The sequence below is a fragment of the Schistocerca serialis genome, chromosome 4, assembly GCF_023864345.2.
Source record: "Schistocerca serialis cubense isolate TAMUIC-IGC-003099 chromosome 4, iqSchSeri2.2, whole genome shotgun sequence".
Taxonomy (NCBI): domain Eukaryota; kingdom Metazoa; phylum Arthropoda; class Insecta; order Orthoptera; family Acrididae; genus Schistocerca; species Schistocerca serialis.
In genome coordinates, this window is record NC_064641.1 from 240,375,996 (window position 1) to 240,383,121 (window position 7,126).

Sequence of the window (7,126 nt, forward strand, 5' to 3'; positions counted from 1 at the left end):
AAGCCATAATTTAAAACGGTATTTTTCAAAAATCTTCACCTGATTTCATAAAATTGTATCATCTACTTTAAGGAAATTATGAAGTTAGGTGGATTTCAGCTTAGGCATCGAAACTAAAAGTTAATGTTGTAAGGTTCCCCCGTCTTCGTAATGTTGATTGCATAGAACATTGTCTACAGAACACTGCCCTGTTTGAAATACACTCTTATCACATGATAGTTATTGACCCACGAAATTTTAATTAAATGCTGTCTGAATGTATTTGAAGAGGATATTGAAAGAGGAGTCGTAGTTAGGGCAGAGTTTTGATCCTTTCAGGCTGGAGCTTTAGCATTTTTCCACACAAATCTTGAATTTAAATGTAGTACAATAATAACACAATTATTAGAGCCTGAGATATCGTCGACTGCTACGAAGATGAGGATCCCGCAGAGAAGTTTCTTGCAGATAAGCTGGAAGTAGTTTTGCTGCTCAACGAAATAATGCTGACTGTGAAAGCGTCTTATAGAAATACACAAGTTTATTTGAAAGCAGATGATCGAAGAACAATCTCTACTTCAGCTTAACTGCATGGTACACAACTGTATGACATGTTACGTAGAATCGTTACGTTTCAACAACGAATTTATACCCTGTAACTCTGTTCTCCGGGCCCCTTTTTTGCCCATCCTGTACGAGGAACAATACAATAACTTGTACATCAACCACGTGGCATTCTAAGCCAGCACATAATAAAGAATTTACCCATAAATTGTTGAGGAATCCTTCGAAATTATCAAACATATTTGAATGAATGAGAATGTGATTTATCCATTTTGCCTACGATTCGAAGGTGTTATTAAGAAACACATTTATGGCCAATGTGAATGGAGACTGAATATGTCACAAAAACAAAACATGTTGAATCCCACCAACTGTTACACTGGTTTAAAGCGCTAAGCTCCGCAGCGTCGGGCTTTACCTCTCCGTAACTGGTATCACGCAACTAGAGTAGCTTAAAGTAATCTCATGCCTAGTTTCCACGTTAATCTTCACGATGAACATGTCAGCAGAGAGCTGCACAAACAGAGCCATGAATCCAGAGCTGAACAGGAACCACCAGAAAGTCTATATCTCTCCCCCCCCCCCCCCCTGTCTCTTTCTCTTTCTCTCTCTCTCTCTCTCTCTCTCTCTCTCTCTCTTCTCCTGTTTCTCGGTAGTCGACTTGTGTCTTGTCTGAAAGCTGTCCATGCATTACTGCCTCAAGCCTGTGCTGTCCCAACTGACCGAAACTCTCCTCGCCAAATAACGTGCCCCAGACTGTCCTTCACGACTGGCCAAAGTCTGTCCTCATTTCAGACGTCGATTACTGGGCACAAAATATGATAATAAAAAGCTCATGAGTTAGAAAGTGCGGAAAACAGTAAACACTGGAGGTTGTCTTTTCTGATCAAGAATTGTCAAACTTGGTGCCTGTTGGAAGTTATGAATTCATGTGATTTTTGGCAGGTTCTATCTAGAGCAGACAGATCCGCGGCTCGCACGCTTACTATCCATGTGGCTGGAGTTTCACCTTCTCCGTTTCATTAGACGCGACTTAGTTACCAGGGTTCTGCGTGATTTACGTTGAGGAGACACCCACAGGACCTCCTCCAGCCATTCGGACCCCGCACTGCTCCAGTCGTCTCCAAGGTCGCCTGATTTCGCGGTACGTGATTTCTTTCTTGTGAAGATTTTTGAAAGATTCTACCTGTGTGCCTCCATTTACAACAACTTTGGATGAACTGCGCCGCTGCGTAGAAAACAAGATGAAGTAGCTCCAGAAACACAAGCAGAAGTGTAGATAAGGCGCGAGAAACCTTTCCTGGCCCGTGGATCTGTTCCGCATACTTAAGTTGACGGGTCGCATATACACCTCTTTGGTTAATAATGCAGTGAAGAACTGTAAACTGGCTCTTCAATTCTTATTTCATTAGATTTTTTATGTAGTACGCCAATAAAATCTTTTCGTTAACCGACCATAGTAAGTGTTCCTTCAGAACTAATTCCAGCTCGTTAACACCACTTCAGATTGAAGGTTCAGGTGATATTTTTACTTCAACAGTACCTTCACCAGTAGTGTTTCCTTTTAACGGCCATAATGCTAATAATTCTTCTGTTGTATCTGCTATATTCACACTACGAACAAAACTTATTAATTTTGCTGTGTCTGACAAATCAGTGCTCTCATTCAAGGCGATCGCAAATGCTTCAAATATGGAAGCACGATCACACAACTTTTGCAATGTATAAAATGCATATTTGAACCATCAGCTGCTTATTTTTTAAACCCAAATATTAACCGGTTTCAGTCTTGGACCATCTTTACAGATAAGGGTTAAAATGGTTTAAGCCCCCACAATAAATTAGTCGTTACTTAAATAATGTGTAGTACATGCCACGAATACCGGCCGGGGTGGCCGAGCGGTTCTAGGCACTACAGTCTGGAACCGCGCGACCGCTACGGTCGCAGGTTCTAATCCTGCCTCGGGCAGCGATGTGTGTGCTGTCCTTAGGTTAGTTAGGTTTAAGTAGTTCTAAGTTCTAGTGGACTGATGACCTCAGAAGTTGAGTCCCATAGTGCTCAGAGCCAGCCATGCCATGAATATCAATTTACGGCCCTCGACTTTTAGAAGCCAACATACCAATACAAAATATACACATAGCATTATTGAAGAGAATATTTGTTAATTTCGTCAACCATCATACTAATTCGCCTAACAACTGTTCTTCCCGATAAACTTCTTTGTTCGGACTCTTTTTCTCTATCGGCACATAGTACTTCTGCAGTGCCCAAGAGCCATTCATTCACGAACTCACCTCCTCTTTCTGTTAATTATAAAACTAGCTTCAACGGAATTGTATCCTCGCTTTGGCAAACATTTTCTGTTACGCCTTCTCTCCCACGAAATTTATACTCGGGTCTGATTGAAATCAGTCGCGGACAGGATCCAGCCCGCGAGTAGCCGGTTACTTACCAGTGGTCTGGATGCTTGTAGTGCATCGTGTTGAGGAAACACTGAACGCTTGTGAACGGTTAAATGAAAACTTTGATATAAGACATAATTGTAAGAAGTAGCCAGAGGCTGTATATACATACATGTAAAAGATGTATCCTTCTGAAATTGCTTGGTTCTTTCGAAAAGACAAACTTTGTTTTCCTACGCCCAAGTTAACATTCATTCCAAGTTTGCATTTCCGTTTATGTAAGAGATATAGTCTTGTAATGTATAAACGAATCTTTTGAATGTTTTTGAAAGACTCTCTGTAGACTAAAGTCACGTTTTAATGTATTTAGGCCAGCCGGCCGAAGTGGCCGTGCGGTTCTAGGCGCTGCAGCCTGGAACCGCGAGACCGCTACGGTCGCAGGTTCGAATCCTGCCTCGGGTATGGATGTGTGTGATGTCCTTAGGTTAGTTACGTTTAACTAGTTCTAGGTTCTAGGGGACTAATGACCTCAGAAGTTGAGTCCCATAGTGCTCAGAGCCATTTGAACCAATGTATTTAGGAACTAGTTCCCACAGACCACGGAATGTGCTTCCACAGAATCTTGTTGCTTTCTGCGCTGTTTAATGGGAACTTACAAAAAAATAAATAACTGTTCAGAATAGAATGAATCAGTGCTTAAACAAAAGAAGACCAATGACTGCTGAAGTATATTCACTGAAATGTAGATGTCTTTCAGCATTACCTGTGTCAAAGATAACTTTTACAATAGTAAATGCAATGAAATAGCTACGCTGTAGAAACATTGTCAGAATGAGCGCGCTGAATACTGTCAGAACTACACCTCTTCTTTTACGTTCTATGAATGTTAATGCTGGCGTGGAAAACATCCAAACAGTTTGTCGTTAATGCTGGCGTGTAAAACATCTAAACAGTTTCTCTAACGTACTCGAAAATACACCCCAAATCTAGCAGTACGATTTGATTGTGTAGTTGTGTGAATAGCGTCTATGTAAAATGTAATACGTTTGAAGCCAGTTCCAGGAAACCCAGAATCCAATGTCATCAGAAATGGAGCCACGGAGAATAGGGTTACAGGTGCGGAATACAGACAGGACGCGCAACAACGGCCTGCTCTAGCGGAATAGCTATTTTCGTCGTGACCTCATACGGGAGCGACATTCACACCTGCTGCGCGATGCTGTGCATGAAGTTCCTCCCTCCACAAAGCTGAGTACGCTACAGGAATAAAAATCAGTACAAAGAAGAAAAGAAAGAGCACAGACTGGTTGAATTATAATCCGACGACCTTTTGCGAGTAAAAATTGAAAACTGAAGGCAACGAAAATGCAGTAAACGAGTGTTGGCAGGCTTTCTCTCGGTCAAGAATTCTATAACTTAATGGGAACTGAGACAAATAGTGTTGATGTTAAGAAGAATTCCTCTAACAGTTGGTGAAATTGTTGTCTATTAAAAGACAACAGTCTCGCTGCCTAAAGCCGCATCATCAGGTGCAGCCTACATGTTAAAAAGCAAAGTACAGTGTCACCACATTTTGTGGATGTTAAATTTAATGAAGGAATATCTAAAGTATACTCCCAGCGTAAAAAGTTCGTCATACACATCGCTCCCAGTGAAAATTTACTACTCAGTATTGACAATGTTCACAGAGTACTAAATTTTAGCTAGGAGCGATAGGTAAATTTGTGAGTGTGTTTTAGACATTCCTTTATCAATTTTAGCGTCCACAAAATGTGGTGAGACTGTATTTTGCCTTAGGCTGAATCTGATGATGCGGTTTTAGACCACGACACCGGTTGTGTTTTAATAGAAAACAATTTTGCCAGCTGTTAGCAGAATTCTTCATAAAATCATGCCTTTCAACAGCTACAGATGACCAGAATATAAGATAGTTTGTAAAATAGCGTTGATGATGAATGATGAGGTACCTTGGGATAGTGATATACCAATGCAGCTGTGGTTCGTAAAAATGTTTTACGTGACTGTAAATTATCGGTACAAAATAGACAGTAGTTACATCTACTATGGACTGTATTTTGAGAACTGTGGCGCTTAAGTAGAATGAAAAATTATGATTAAAGTTATGTAATCATCAATGCGTTTCAATGGTTATCCATTATGATCAGGAGGGAGGCATCTTTTACACAGCTATTCTTAGAGGCATGCGTTGGCGATTTCTTCAAGTAGTATGTGACGTGGCCAGCAGTTGAGGTGGCGACGTTGATTGGATTGGATTGTTTGGGGGAAGAGACCAAACTGCGAGGTCATCGGTCTCATCGGATTAGGGAAGAATTGGGAAGGAAGTCGGCCGTGCCCTTTCAAAGGAACCATCCCAGCATTCGCCTGGAGCGATTTAGGGAAATCACGGAAAACCTAAATCAGGATGGCCGGACGCGGGATTGAACCGTCGTCCTCCCGAATGCGAGTCCAGTGTGCTATCACTGCGCCACATCGCTCGGTGGCGACATGCTCTGATAATAATTAAATGAATTAGCCAAAGACATTATGGATGTGACGTCATAGTTTACACATACAAAACGTAGATACATAGCAAGACGGTCACTACTTATGCAGAATTATGACACTGGAAGTGACATATCTCTGTCACTTTGCACCAGTCACACGTTGAGAAGCATGTGCAATTTTCAGCGTCAGAATGGTGTTCTTCTTGTTTTGTAAGTCCCCGCTACATCGTACATCAAAAAAGTGTTAAACTACTAAAAAGTCGTAAACTGACATCCACTCGAAAATTAACAAATGTCTCATCCTTGATGCCACCCAGAAGGAAAACAGTTCTGCAGCCAGAGACACCAGACACAAACATGGGACACTATAGAGCCAGCCATGCCTCGCACCAATCTGAACGTGGCAGCTCTGCTAGCAGACCCGCTGCCGAGAGATTCTGCTAGCAGCTCTACACGCATGGCAGTGGTGGTAGTGGAATGCATGACGGCTTAGGCTACGGCTCCACGTGCATTTTTTTTTCAGCGGGGTTTGAGCTGGAGAAAACGTGGTAGGAATTCCAGCAACTGTGGCGACCACAGAGCAGAAAAAACTGCCGAGTAGTGGCAGTCAACTTTCAAGTACACGGGCAGGAGAAGCAACGCCGCGAGAACTATACTGGGCAGTGTATCATTCGATAACAATTCTGCTGTCGCACTTTATTAGTCGACATCGTCGAAGTCGTCGTCGCCATCGTAGTCGTCGAATTGAAAGTCAGCAGAGGAAACGGTGGATCCACTCTGTTCTAAGTGACATGTCAAAAAAGGGAAATTTCGTTCCCGTACTTTAGGAATTAGAGGAATATTCAGATGAATTTTAAGAGTGTTATCGAATGCCAGTTAATCGGTTCTAGAAACTATCTCATTCGTGGTAAATGACATTTCTAAAACACTGTCGTGGAGTCTTGTGCTGGCGGATGTATTGTCTTTCCTGAATAAGACGGCACTAATTGAAAAAAAAATTCACTTGAAAATCAAGTCTGTCTGTTTGTCTGTATTTCTTGATCATTGGAATCTCAGACAGTAAAAGTATTTCTTCAGGATCTGTATTCTGGGGAGGCCGTCCTAAATTACACTGACGGAAGAAAAGACTGAAGCACCACGAAGGAGCTGGGCAACATAAACGAAAGATGTCTACTCAAGTTTCGCGCCAGTCGCTCGGGAGTAGTGCTAGTAGAACCACTATAAGGATGCAACTCAGGTTTGCTTTAAATACACACTGTAACGCTCGTGAGCGTTAGTTGCCTTAGAGACTGAACTTGATGAGTTGATGCTAATCAAGAATGGCTTAAGACGACGAAGAAGTCATTATCAGCACTTCACTGAGTTTGAACGAGGTCGCGTAATACAGCTATGAGAAGCTGGATGTTCTTTCTGCTATAGCCGGCCGGGGTGGTCGAGCGGATCTAGGCGCTACAGTCTGGAACCGCGCGACCGCTACGGTCGCAGATTCGAATCCTACCTCGGGCATGGATGTGTGTGATGTCTTGAGGTTAGTTAGGTTTAAGTAGTTCTAAGTTCTACGGGACTGATGACCTCAGAAGCTAAGTCCCATAGTGCTCAGAGCCATTTGAACCATTTTGAACCTTCTGCTATACTGCAGAAACACTTGCCAGGAATGGAGCCACTGTACATGTTTA